We start from the raw sequence: 15,258 nt of genomic DNA, 5'->3' as shown, positions 1-15,258 counted from the left end.
GACAATTTATTATAATAATCAAGATTACACTTTAAAGGGAGGAATAAGACTGAGTTGCAAAAACGTTTGCAACTCATGTCGAATATGAAACAATACAGATGGGGATATATATTTTTGCTGACTATAACAGGGACAAGGATACGATTTTTTTTAATGAAAGCTGAGGTTTTTTACTAAAAGGACATATATATGCAAAAGTGGGCCTAGACTGTGTAAACATTGAAAAAAAAAATTTCTACTGACCGGAGGGCTCAAAACCCGGTTTTTGGCTACGTTTGGTAGAAATCTCTTTTTTTCAGTGTTTAAACATTCTAGGCCCACTTTTGCATATATATGTGACTGTCCACGATAAAATACGGCTTAGGTCCAAAAAATCAATTTTGAGTTTTTTATGGTAATCGACAGATTTTATGTAGCTTTTTCAAATGCAAAAGCCAAAAGTTAAAAATATCAATTACTTTCGACAATATATCGTTTTAAAGATGGGTATGTCAAGCGTAGTTAACTTCAATCATAGTACTTCAATCGCTCGCCCTGTGAAATTCACGTTTGGGAGCTAAGCCGCGTTTTCTCGTGGACAGTTACATATATGTCCTTTTAGTAAAAAACCTCAGCTTTCATTTAAAAAAATCGTATCCTTCCCCCCAAAGAGGTTATGTCGCACGCGGTAAACTTGAAATTAATCGAGAGCGACTGTGTATACTGCAAATGATGTATGATACGGCACTGCTGATTTGAATTTCACTAACACATAAAACGAAGCACTTTCATTGGCTAGTCTCTTTCTCTAGGTGCGAATTGTCGTTTTTTGTCGATAAAGACACTCGCACAGCTCTACTGCCTGCCTGCCTGCAGGTCGTCATGGTAACACATAAGAGTAAGAGAGTCAGAAAATTCAAATTAAATGTTTTTTCTCCCTTACTCTCATTGCGCCTGCCTGCGCGAGTGCGCAGGCAGGCAGTAGAGGTAAGAGAGTACCTTAACGGTCACTTTAGTAGACAGAGGGTTAATAAGTGGAAAATTCCGAATTTATGCGAATTACTGAATCAGTAAAGTAAATAAATCTTCAATTTCAAAGTGTATTTCAATTTGCTAATTATAATATATGCGAAGATTATATGAATTTTCTCTAAAACTCGAATTTACTCAAGAGCTCGAAAACATTCCAGTACTTGGAATTATTCGAGCTTTTTACACAGCTCGGTTCGGCTCGAAAAATTAAAAGCTCGATTGAGATTCGAGCTTTTTGCACACCTCTAAATTCCAGCTTACAGAACAAACTTTACAGCCCTGGGTGTCAAATACCCATGTTTTACTGGTTTTCAGTAAACTATTTATAAATTTCGCAATTCTACTGAAGTAATAACTATTTGAAGCGATACAAGTGCTCCTGGCAAATGTGACCGGTCCGACTTCCAAGTATTCTTTTAAATTATTATAATTTGCTTGTCCTCTAATATTTAGACAGTAGTGGGGGTTTAGCGTTAAATTGCGGGGTCGATGAAAAGTGCGATCAATTAATTTATTAAGGCACTTTTCCTATGTGACGGCCGAAATTTCAGGCTTTTTTCAGGAATTTTTTTTTCATAGAAAATAAAATATAATTCTATAACTTATTTTACATGTTATAATTGGTGTCTAAAAATATACAAAAATATTTTTTTAGTGATTTTTCAAATCATTTAATAATTATTTTTATGAGTCAAAAGTTGAAAATGCACTTGAAAAAATTTGAAAATGCACGGGTGAACGGTCGCAACGATAACTTTCTTCAGTATTGTCTGAAATAAAAAAATCAAACGTAGTTTTACTCAGTAGGCTTACTGTTATCGTGTGAACCTCAATAAACAATTTATCTTAATAAATAACAAAATGGCGGACTGTTAAAAAAAAATTTCAAAAATCGCTTGTTTTTTCGTAAGTAGGGGAGAGTGGGGCAATGGCGCTATGCGGGGCAAAGACGTTTTTTAAAATATCTCCTTTATTTTCTGTCTATTCCAATTGGTATTAAAAATTAAGTTGCAGTGCAATCAGACCAATTGATTAAAAAAAGAAAAACCTAAAAATATCTAATATTTTGAGAAATATAACAAAAAATTTTTTTTGCAAAAATAAAATGATAATTTTACTGAACAAACTTTTATTTTTTATAACATAAGTTTAAGTATTTAATTTTTTTAAACGTAACATATAAATAAATTAAATATTTCTCTACACAACTGGCGTGGTGTTTTAGTTTAATTTTGTATCTAAATATTTTTAATTTAAAGTAAAAAAGTTTGTTATGTGGGGCAAAGGCAATATTGAACATAATTTGGTTAAAAACAATTAAATATTCGAATTTTCTATGTATTAATTCACAATATAAGGTTAAAATCACTAAAAGTTTTTATTTTTTATGTAAATAGTTTAATTCTTTTAATAATATGTTGTTAACCTTATGTTTCGTAAATATTACTTGTTAATTTTTTTAAGGCTTATAAATGCTTTCTTTTAGAAATATAAGCGAAAACGTCGCTGCCCCAGCGTGTGGGGCAAAGGCATTTTTTGCATTGTTTTTAAATTTCATTAAATAATGTATTTATAATTATAATATAGTAAATAACAACTATTAAAATTTCTTGTTGATTAGTTTTCGATTAAGGGTTCATACCACTTTACACGCTTGAAAATGAAGCTATTTTCTAGAATTTTTTTTACGATTCCTATGGATTATATTAATCTGCATTTTTTTAGTTCAATAAATACACTCTTTAACTGTATAAAAAACCTTATTTTATTTAAAAAATGTTATTTGTTTATTTAAAATTTAACAATAATTTTATACCTGCTAAAAATACCGATGCCAGCTGCGGGATTGATTTCTCAGGTTAGAAAAATCTAAAACACAAAATTCAAATTGATTTATCTTCACTAGGACTGTGCCTATCGTCCGAACTAGAATTTTTAATTTTTATGCAAAAATAACAAAATGGCGGCAATTTAAAATTTTTTTTCGAAAATTAAAGTTTTATTTTGCAGTTTTTCGGTTTAAAAAAATAGTAAAAATTAATATTTTTAAATAATTCTAGTTCCGGCGATACCCACCCATGTGACGAAGATTTTCGTAAAAAAATTTTGAGAATTGGTCCAGTAGTTGCCGAGAAAAACATCCCGCAGCATGGAAAAATATGGTTTTGAGAAAAACGCGTTTAAAGTTTTTGTTTTATACTTACATAGCCGTGTACGCGCTCAAATAGCATTGAAAAAAATATATTTTGAGTGATGGGATCTTTCTAAAAATTTTACACCACATTTTTGACATATTTTACTTTCGAAATCCGTAATAGAAAAATTTTTGCTTTTTTGAAGATGACAAAGTGGTATGAACCCATAATGAAAAACAAAGACCGCATAAATTAATTGCTTAATTTAAAAAATATACATCGATAAATGTAAATCTAGCGCCTTTGCCCCACTCTCCCCTAATTGTTTAAAAAAATAGGAAAATGTTTATGTAAAATCATGACCGAGGTTCACAAGAGAGCGACTCATGTGTAGAATAATGCCTCTAAATTGCAGACCGATCGATTAAATAGATTTTGAGTAATCCTTGTCACCAGTTAGAAAAAAGTAGTTTTGAGAAAAACGCGTTTAAAGTTTTGGTAGCTGTAGCTCGCGCCCGTGCTCTGTTTAATTCTACAACATGCAAAAAAAATCGATTTTTTCAAACCGTCACATAGGAAAAGTGCCTTAATTGACTTTCGCAATTCGTCGACACCGGTTCAACAACGGCTAAGCTCTCACGTGCCGGCCGAGGCGAGGACACGGAAGGTAGTTTTCTTCTTTAAATTCAAATTGTTCAATTTTTAGTTTATTCTTGTTGTTTATAAAATATTTGCATTTTGTGTTTAAAAATAAAGTGTGGCCGTTTGTATCCGTTTGGAATTTTGAAGATCATTAAGATGACGTTAAGTTATCTAATCCATGTAAATTTGGAAGTCGTAACAACTCACAAAGCCTGGACTTTCCCTCGTTATGACTACTGTTGGGAAGTTCGTACGAGTTTCCAGTAAGTTTGACTGATACCAAAGATAATTTGAGATGTATGAAATAATAATGAGAATGTCTGAGTTTAAGAGATGATTTTTATAATTATTTTTGACGGATTTAATAAGAGAGTGAAAGTAGTCGTGCGGCGAATTGTGAATTTCTTATTTTATTTGTCTCGTTTTTAATTTATTATTGTTTATTTTGATTATATTTTATCGTGAAAATTTCCTTTGCATATTTTTAATTTGTATGTGTGTATGTATTTAATTTATTTATTTATTGTATGTTTATTTCTATAATGTATTTTGTATATTTTATGTAATTTCGTTATTTTATTCATTTATTTGAAATCTTTTATTTTATCATTTTGCTTATTTTTTAAATTTTTATTGTCGCTGTTTTTATTTATTTTCTCAAATAAGAAAATCGTTACATATTTAACCCATTAACGCCCATGATTAGACAAATAAAAAAAATATCACCAAAGTTATTATTGGAAATAGGACTGCGGATATAATAATGACTTTTGACGTCAAAAATTGTTTTAAAAATAATTTGTTGATAAAAATTGTTATAAACAAATGGAGAAAATTGATAAAATTTTAAAAACTAATAGCGCCATCCGATTCTACGCGAAAAATTACTAAAGAAACATGTATAACTTTTAACAAATTTTCTCTCTATTTGTTGTAAATAAATAATTCATAAACAAATAATGCACTATCATGTACCTATTAGAGCCCATCATTATGCAAATGAAAATTTCAGCAAAATTGTTATTGGAAACAGGACTGAGGATCAAATGATGTCTTTTGACGTTAAAAATGGTTTAAAAAATAATTTGTTTAAACAAATTGTTATAAACGAATAGAGAAAATTGATAAAATTTTAAAAACTCGCGCCATTCGATTCTACGCGAAAAATTACTAAAGGAACTAAGAAAACCTCCCATCACATCAGGATTTTGAGAAAAGTGAGAGTTGTCATAGGAGTTAAATTAAAGCCTAAACCCTGTACTTTAAGAAGATAAAGTGATATTGTTGACAACAAACTAAATTAGCCGTCAAAAATTATTTTTTTAACAGTTGGCAAGCATAAAAATTGGCTCACACAGTCCGTAAACTATTTTAAAAAATGATTGGATTCGCTTAAAATTTGTTACTCGGGGGTTTTCGGGGTAGCTGATTACGAATATATTGTCAGATTTTCAAAATTCAAAATGTCGGATCCAGTATGGCGAACTTAGTTATTCAAAATTGATCAAATTCACTTTAAGGCTTTAATTTTACTACTATGACATGTCTCTAGCACGTCGGATATACCCGGTAGAAATTTTCAAAAACATCGAAAAACAAGATTTTTGGAAATTTAACCCCACTTTTCTCAAAATCCTGACGTTATGGGAGGTTTTCGATGCCAGATTCGGATTCAGCGCACCAAATACTGCGGGAAATGACTTCTCGATCTCAGACAACGGGAATTTTTTTTTTTTTGCAGACTTCTGTAATTTATAAACAAATAATGCACTCTCATGTACCTATTAGAGCCCATCATTAGACAAATGAAAATTTTAGCAAAATTATTCTTGGAAACAGGACTGCGGATCAAATGATAACTTTTGACGTAAATAATTGTTTAAAAAATAATTTGTTATACATGTTTCTTTAGTAATTTTTCCCGCAGAATCAAATGGCGGTATTAGTTTTAAAAATTTTATTAATTTTCTCTATTTGATTATAACAATTTGTTTATACAAATTAATTTTTAAACAATTTTTAACGTCAAAAGTCATCATTTGATCCGCAGTCCTGTTTCCAATAATAATTTTGCTGAAATTTTAATTTGTCTAATGATGGGCTCTAATAGGTACATGAGAGCCCTGGTAAAAATTTCGGACTAATTCCGGATTAAATACGGACATATTAGTACGGATTAGTCCGAAAATTGTACGAAAAATGCCCGAAAATGATCCGCGATAGTCTGATATCAATCCGAACGAAAACCTAAATCCAAAAACACTCCGGAGTAATCCTGAATTTCTACGAATGCAGTCCGTAATTAGTCCGCAACAATCCGAATTTATGACCGGTGAAGAATTCTTCTAAAATAAGTACGGAATTATCCGATATCAATATGTAAAGAATACGGAATCAGTCCGCAACAATCCGAGTTTAATCTAGTTAAAAGAACTTAATCCGCAAAATGTCCGGAGCAATTCGAACTCTGTAAGCAAAAAATCCGGTATTAGTCCGCAACAATTTGAAACTAAGTGTGGCAAAATCCTATTCCGAAAGAAGTACGAAACAATCCGAAATCTGTATGCTAAGAATCCGAAAATTGTCGCAACAATCCAGATTTAATCCAACTAAAAGGTATAATCCGAAACAAATACGAAATAATCCGAAATCAATATGTAAAGAATACGAAATCAGTCCGCAATGATCCAAATTTAATCCTGTTAAAAGATTTAATCCGAAACAAGTATGGAACAATCCGAAATCTGTATGCAAAGAATTCGGTAATAGTCAGCGTCAATCCTAATAATATCCGATCAAAACACCCCAGTCCGAAAATAAGTCTTATTATTATAAGAATTTGTAAATATGTACAATCCACAGACAGTTCAAAACAATCCATATTCAATCTAATTCAAAGACTTAATCCAGAATGATTTTGTTATAATATTGAATTTGTATATTAAAAACAATTTGTATTAAATGCAGTTAAATTCAAACTATAATTATAATTTCGTATGACAAAAACCTGACCAAAACCAGATTAATTCCGGATTTAATAATTTCACATTTGCAAGTTGCGTATTATCAGACTAACTTCGGACTAGATCGGACTAATTCCGGATTCACTGGTTATATACAAACCGCATTGAGTTTGAATTTATCCGGACAAATTCCGAGCGACAAAAACCTGTCCATAAGCAGACTGTTTCGGATTAGCTGCGGATTCACTGGTTAAACCAACCGGATTACTTCTGCATTTACTAGTTGCATATGATCTGACTAATTTCGGACTATACCGGACTAGTTACGGATTCAATAGTTATAAAAAACGGTATTGATTTCAAACTTAATTCATGGTAAAAAAAACTCCACAATAAACCGTACTGTTGCGGAAAAAATCCGGATTAGTCCGAAATCGGTCCCACTTTTTATTCAGGGTATTTATTTATCGTAAATAAAATATTTAATTCTGCAGTCAATTTGTTTTTACAAATTTACTAGTATTATTAGTTATCTTGTTTCAATATTAAAATTCACACTGATGTGTTAGTTTCTTGTCATTTCTTTTCGTGGCACTTGATAAATTCTATAATGAATATGAACTCTCATGCGAGCGTGGTATAGTGGTTAGTGTATTCGATTTCGGTGCGATATAATGTTAGATAGGTGTAGGTTCGAATCCCCAAGCGTTAGAAATTTTAAGTTAATGTAAATAAAATTGCGATAGGTAAATCGAAAAATATTATGAATGTAGCATAAAGTAATAATAATTAATATGTAAAACTTGTATAATAATTTTTTGTATAATTATTTTTTTATTAACATTCACTAAATTGTCCGGACTAACTTTTGACTGTTTCGGACTAATTCCGGATTCACTAGTTAAAATTAACTGATTAATTTCGGACTTCATCAGACCAACTCCGGTTTCACTAGTTGTTCACAAACCGTATATAGAATTCGAATTTTTCCGGATTAATTGCGGGTGACAAAAACCTGACCATAAACCGCATTGTTACGGACAAATTTCGGATTAGTCCGAAATCTGTCCGGTTTTTTAACCAGTGTTACGTCCCAAAAATAATATTATGGTTCGCAACAATACTTTGTTTAAAATAAATTAAATATTAAATTTAATTAATTTAAATTTTGTTTTTAGCCTGGATTTTTACATCCAATAGCTAAGGAACACTTTCTTTTGTTTCTCCTTTTATTATTTAATTAAAGAAAAAAAATTTAAGGAATATTGAGTTTAATAAAAAAAGGATGAGATTTTTCTTCAACAAATATCGAGTAAATACTGGATCTCGGCTTCAAAGGTCCTTTTTGTATTAGGAGTCAGTTTTAATTTAATTAAAATTTGGATTAAATGGAATATTCATATACTGAGATTGACGGAGTATATTCCTATTCCTTAAAAAAAAAATATGACAAGATTGTAGACAGAAATGATATAAGACAGCAATTTTTAAATTGTACTTACTTTTATTATAATATTGGAGTTGAATTCGAAACTGGAACTGGAAGCAGAGATGGAGTTGATGTTGAATTCTTCTTTTTTTTATTAAAATTTGAAATAGAACTTGAACTTGAAAAATAGAAATTGAATTTGAAATAGAACTTGAATTTGAATAAAACTTGAATTTGAACTTGAATACGAACTTGAATACGAACTTGAACTTTGAAAAATAGAATTTGAATTTGAAATAGGACTTGAAATTTGAATGAACACTTGAAGAATTAAACTTGAGAGGACTCTAAGTTTAATTGATAGCTGTTCGAGAACTCTAGTTTGAGTTGATAGCTTTTCGAGCTCTGAATTTTCCTTAAGGAACACGTATATTTATGTAACAGTTCCCACTTCTGATTTTCTCAAGGGAGGAAAATTCGGGGATGAAAATATTGTAGAAAGGGAAAAAGAGGTTGGTTAATTTTGGATTGGTTTAAGAAAAAGAAAATGGAGAGAAAATGCATTAAGAAATGGGCCTGATAGGCGAATTTTGGGTCCGTCCCATTTTTATCAGTTTTAAGCGTAGGAGGATCTTTGAAAAGGGGCTGAGTCTTATCGTTCCTCAACTTCATCTCCCTTCCAACTCCAATTTCTAGAATTTACAGAAATAGCATTTTTTCTTAATTTTAACATATTTCTAAATGTAAAATATTCAACATATTAATAAACGGTTGTTTATAATAATTATTTTAACAATTGCAATTATTATTATTAACAATTATTAAATTATTAATTATTTAGTTAATACAAACAATTCGATGAAATTTACGTTATTAAATAATTATCAAATCAATTTGTTAATTAATACAATGTTTAAATATTAATTGTCAATAATTTGTTTAAACATTTATAATTATTAAAGATAACAACAATAAAATTAATGATTTCAATAATTACCTATTTATTCTAACTAATTCGATAACATTCTGATTATTATTTTATTACTTAATAGTTATAATAATAATTTGTTAATTAATATTTTATTTAACAGTAAACTGGATAATTTGTTTAAACATTCTATTAATTAATAAAACAAATAATCAAAATTGTTATTTAATAATTTCGGACTTTAATATTTTAACTGTTCAACAATTAATTCTAATTGTTGTTAATTGTTTATTGTTAATTATTTGTTTATAATATTCGAAACATCAAAATTAACTAATTAATTTATGTCAATTTTTATATAGTTAGAAATATTTTTAATTTGTTAAAAACAATTATTTTGTTAATAATTTTTATTGTTAATTAGTAATAATTAATTAATTTGACATTTTGAATTTTATTAACATTATTTAAATTTAAACAGAATATATTTTAAAAGAATTGAATATTATTTTCATGAAAACATATTTTGATGAAGTTGTGTAAAAAGGGACTGTTGTAAATAATAAGGTTCATCTTAAAAGAATTTTATCTTCCTTTTAGCGGTATAGACTAAAAGAAAATAGTTTCAAGAAATCTCTATTTGTGTGTGGAGACGAAGATAGTATACTCTAAGATTAAAACTCAAAATTTTAGAGTATTGATTTTTAGGCTTACAACTATCTTCTCTCAGTTTAGATATTTTCCTGAAAATATGTTTTTGTATAAAATATAGAAATTCGAAATATTTTAAAAGTGACGTCATCGTTACAGGACGTTACACCAGGGAGTGCATTATTTGTTTATAAATTATTTCTTTACAACAAATAGAGAGAAAATTTTTAAAAAGTCATACATGTTCCTTTATTAATTTTTCGCGTAGAATCGAATGGCGGTAATAGATTTTAAAATTTTATCAATTTTCTCCATTTGTTTATAACAATTTTTATAAACAAATTATTTTTTAAACAATTTTTGACTGCTGTCAGAACAGAATAAATTGTCTGAATCAGTTTCTTTCTTTCTTCAACTGTACACTGTAGAAAATTTCGGAATTTTTTCCGATAAAAAACTAGGATATTTTTCCGAAATTAGGTGTAAATTACAGTTTTCCGAATATTTAGTAGGAAATATTTCCGAAATCAGTAGGAGAAATCCTTTTTCACAGAAAAATGGAAATTCTTCCTCAATATTCGGAAAATTTTCCGAAAATGATGGATTTTTTTCCAATATTTGTCGGAAATATTTCCGAGAAAAAATGGAAAAATATTTCTTCCACAGTAAAACGGAAATTATTCCTAAATATTCGGAGAATTTTCCGGGCCTTACGGATTTCTTTCCAATATTTATAGGAAATATTTCCGAGGAAAGTAGGAAAATTATTTTTTTCACATTTAATTTATAATTATTAGTTAACGTTTTTTTCACTAATTACTAAAGAAAAAAATCCGATATGTGTATTATAAATAAGTCTACATACACGTACTTTTTTGCGTGAAAGACTTTTGACGTAACTTTTCTAAGCGAATTTTTACTTACTTAAATTTAAAGAGTAATAATTAGTTTATTTTTATTGATTTAAATTTAAAAACTGATAAATTAGAAAAATAATTTTTCTACAAAATTGTGTCTGTGTATGCAGTAAGTAGTTCTTAAATATTCCTCAAAAATCTAAAAATATATAATAAATTTAACGGAAATGTGAAAAGAAAAATCTTAACAATACTATGAATCGGTTGGTCAACAGTTTTAAAGAGATTGAATCTTTCGAAATTCCATAGAAGTTAGAAAGAACAGATTTTTTATCCCACATGCACAAAAACGGCGCTTTCTGATAGCAGCCGACAGGGAGGAAAGTCATTCATTTCTTCGACCGTATGAAAATGGCGGCCGTGTTCTCCCAAGGGCAAGAAAATTAGCTGTTCACATGCATTTTTCTTGCCCAAGGGAGAAATCGGCCGCCATTTTCATACAAATCGAACAAGTGAATGACTTTTACTCCCTGTCGTCTGCTATCTGAAATCGCCGCTTTTGTGCATTAGGAATAAAAAATATCGTAAGTAACACGAGAATAAAGGCAGCCAATTTCTTTACGATGATTTTTGTGACACTCGTTCCGGTCTCGGGGCGCCCTCGACCTCCACTCGTGTCACAAAAATCACCGTAAAGAAATGGCTGCCTTTCTCCTCTTGTTGCTTAATATACTATTACTCCACATGTTTCTTAAAACTGATACTTTGCAGCAGATTCTCATAGCCTCCCTTGGTCGAGCGCGTCTAGGCGCGCGCTCCCAATGGTTGAAGGCTCCATTAAAAACAAACTCTACGCACAGACAGCACTATAAGGCTGAGAGTTCAAATCGTGGTAGATTGATAAATAGATACTTGCGTAAAAATGTAAATAATAATTTTTTTTAAATTAATTTACATTTATTTTAATATATCAGAATACAATATAAACAGTTTTGATTTTTTACATAAATATTCAAATGATTTAAATAGAATTTCCGAATAAATAGTAGGAAATATAAAAACTATGAAGAATTACTAATAGTATCACTGAAAAAATATATTTATGGTACTGCCATAAATGTGTCCAATTCTCACATATTATATTGGTTGATATGGATCAGCCATACAGTGTTGCTGTTTCAGCCATACACAGTGTAGAACAGCCATATGTATGTAAGAGACAGTAATATGTATGTGAAGAACACCAATACTGTATTTGAAGAACAGAAATACAGTATTGCTATTTCAGCTACAGTCAACTCTATGAATAGTGCCGCAAAATTGCACAGCGTTTACGACTTTTCTTGGAACTGTAGTACCCCCACTGTTTGTATATTTCTCTCTTAGGGGAAACTCGAAATTCAGAAGCCGTGCTAGAGTCGCTAAGGTGGGGATAGAGCTCGAGCGAGAAAGAGGAGAAGTGGCACTATTGATAGCGGCACTATTGGTGGAGTTGACTGTATACGTACTTACTATACTCGTATCACAAAATCGACAATATCATTTTTTTCAGTGTAGTTATTCAAACCAAAGAAAATTAAAATCTTTGAAGGTAAAAATCAGTTTTTTATTCTTAAAAAACAGAAAACGTTAAAGTAGCTACATTTAAGAATGTTTCCATGCAAATTTTTCTTAAACTAATTATAAACTCGCGTGAAATGAAGAATTCAGATTGAGATTTAATCAACAAGAGTTATTTCTGGATTTTTTACACAAAAAAAACCCTGAAAGAAAGAGACTCTTGACTGCAATAATTAACACGTTTCAAAACTCGCGATGGTATTATTTCAATTTTGCTTTAAATGCAGATTTTTTTTCATTTAGGCATCATTATTGCTTACCGCTTATATTTGCCAAGTTTAGTCGTTGAAAGAGAGAGAGAACTTGAAAATGTCTGAAAATGTCCTAACGCAAAACCCGCCACCAGTGTAGTAGTAGTAGTTAACAGGGCGAGTAATTTATTTCAGAACGTGCTGCGGGCTAATTACTTTAGAATTTCCTGCCCCGCAATTATTCTACTTCCACGTCAAAAGCAATGCGACGAGAGGGGAGTTTCCCAGCAGTGTGGAAACTAGCTACATAATCATATATATATATATATATACATATATATGTATATAAGAACTGGGCCGTTAATCAGGCAGCCGGTTAAGCTGTGATCAGCACTCGTAAAAATTAATGACACTCGCAAAAGCGAATTATTAATCTCAGTCTTTGAGGTGAGTGCGCAATTCATGTTTGTCTCTTATTGTAAATAATTTCAGAGAAATTAAATATATTTCATTATATGCCATTAAATGGTTTCTAAAGTGCAGCGGAAGTATGCAGTTGTTCCTTTTAAGTCGTTCTGCTAATTTTATGCTAGTAGTTTATCATTGCCACTGCATCCGACGCTACCATACCAACTGCAGGTAATAAAAAGAAACCAAAATATGCCCTCAAAAAACCGACAGATTAGCTCAGTCGGATAAATGCCTCGCTCGGCGGACGCTTAGGACCAAGGGTACTTGGTTCGCGCCCATTAGCCTGGGATTTTTCCGGCACGTGAGATAATCTGAGCGGGAGATTTGAACGTCGAGGACTTGGTTGTGTAATATTCGAGACTTCGAATTTATACATCCAAGACTCGGCGTCGATAAATCGGCTGTACTCAGTTAAGGTTTTCCGTAGTTTCCCTTGACTATGGCTAGAGAGGGCCATGTGAATACGAGTACTTCTAATAAAAGCCGGCTACGGACCGCAAATAGGGGGTATTGGGAATCTGGGGAAAATTGGAGAATATTTAGGGGTTGTCGTATATGTAAAAACCCAAATAGGGTATACATGAAGAACAATAAAAAAAAAAAAAAAAAAAAAAAAATATGCCCTCAAACCTAAAATTTTCAACTCTGGACCACAATTACCCAAAAAAAATTCCATATGAACTTCTAAAACAATCAAAAGACGAAGAAAACGTTCATCAACATTTAAAAAATCGATCGTCAATTATCAGAAACCATTTATAAGTGAAACAATCAACACTTGGCGAAAAATTAATGACACACATCAAGGGTGATATTATTAATTTGAATCATTGAACGGGCGGGGATGATTGCCGCTTTGTAAATACGTGAAATTAATTAAACATTTTAGCAGTTAGTAACTACAGTTACACACCTCCGGGATTCCAGGCAACAACCAGTTTGTGTCGGCGAATGCCATATAATATCTTAATCTGGCGATCTTATCGCGTACATTAACTTGGGAATATATGGAAGTGGTTTTAGTGTCACATAAATTAAGATTAGTCAGTCGGCACTTGCCATTAACATTTGCCATTACGGCTATTAACATTAATTATAAACGGGCTTCCAAGCTATAAAGCATGACGTTCATCATATCTCATTCAAACCAACGACTATAAGACGAAGACGAAGACTCCTTTCAAAATCATTAAATCTTGAAACAATTTCACTTTAATTTTCACACGGGATTGCTCAAGTTGATTCTTTTCAATTTCAATGCACAGAATAATATTACATCACAATCTTTAACATTTAAATTAAGAGAGGCTCTTATAAATACATAGGACTATTTAGAAAAAGGGGAATTTAATTTAATTTTTCATGATACGTTTAAGAATACATAAATTAGTAATCAAAATTGCTGCCAAGTTGTCATAAACTTGCATTTTTGGAAATAAACTTTTCGACTATGGTGCCATCTCTCCACTCATTATCGGATAATAGTTTCCTTTCTATCAAAAATAGTTTATGACTATCCCAAAAAGTCATTAAAGGATTAAGAATGAACAAAACTGTCTACAGCAATAAAATATTTGTAATTGTAATTCTTACGTTTAAAAATTATTCGTTTTTGTTTTCAGTTTTCAAACAAAAAATTTTTGTAAATAAATTAAAAAAGATCTCATCTTAATACACCTTCACGATTTTATTGAATTATAAATTTCTCCCTAATTACAAATTCCAGTTAATGTGAATCGGATTCTTTTAAAAATAATGTACGTTTTCAAATTTTTCTACAGATATAAAACATATTTATACTTTAATTACTAATTTAAAGCAATTTAAAAGCAATAAATTTGAAAATTCAAAACACCAAACAGGCTATTCTACTGTCTGTGTGTGTTATTTAAAATGTTCTTTTTATAATACTTAATGCGACGATATAATGCATAATCAGCCAATTAATATGCAATGTTAATGATGCCAAGAAAATTAACGAATATACTTTCTATTTATAAAGTGTTCAATCGCATAACGGAAATGAGGAACTTGTGCAGTTTACGCGTTTTTCAAGGCCTTATCGCAACGCTCGTCTATAGATGCAAAGTTGGATAAATTAGACTCTTTAATTGCAATATAAGTAAAACATGAATTATTTATTATCATATTCTATCGATGTCGTCAACTATTATGGGAGTCATAATAAAAAAATAATGAAAATATAAAGAAATTATGAGAACATAAATTACAAAAAATTGAACTCCTCTTACAGGAATTATAATTCTTAAAAATTATTAAAGCACTTCAATAATCGATTCTAATAAAAAATTTTAATTTCACATTCTGAAATTTTAATAATTTATATGATAAGTTTTATA

General features: G+C 30.3%; 1 protein-coding gene across 5 annotated transcripts in view; it reads left to right on the top strand.

Moving 5' to 3' along the window:
• LOC122510539 overlaps positions 1 to 15,258 on the top strand; it is a 253,126-nt gene that overhangs the window by 78,133 nt on the left and 159,735 nt on the right. The window contains exon 1 of one of the 5 annotated variants that reach the window (XM_043625280.1): positions 12,794 to 12,874. The exons of the other annotated variants lie outside the window; for them this stretch is intronic. The gene's annotated coding sequence lies outside the window, so the exon portion shown is untranslated. Of the gene's footprint in view, positions 1 to 12,793; positions 12,875 to 15,258 lie in introns of those variants that run through there. 5 annotated transcript variants of the gene reach the window in all.

This window comes from Leptopilina heterotoma, unplaced genomic scaffold (genome assembly GCF_015476425.1).
Source record: "Leptopilina heterotoma isolate Lh14 unplaced genomic scaffold, ASM1547642v1 Lhet_70, whole genome shotgun sequence".
NCBI classification, from domain to species: domain Eukaryota; kingdom Metazoa; phylum Arthropoda; class Insecta; order Hymenoptera; family Figitidae; genus Leptopilina; species Leptopilina heterotoma.
This window is presented reverse-complemented; position numbering and strand designations above follow the sequence as displayed.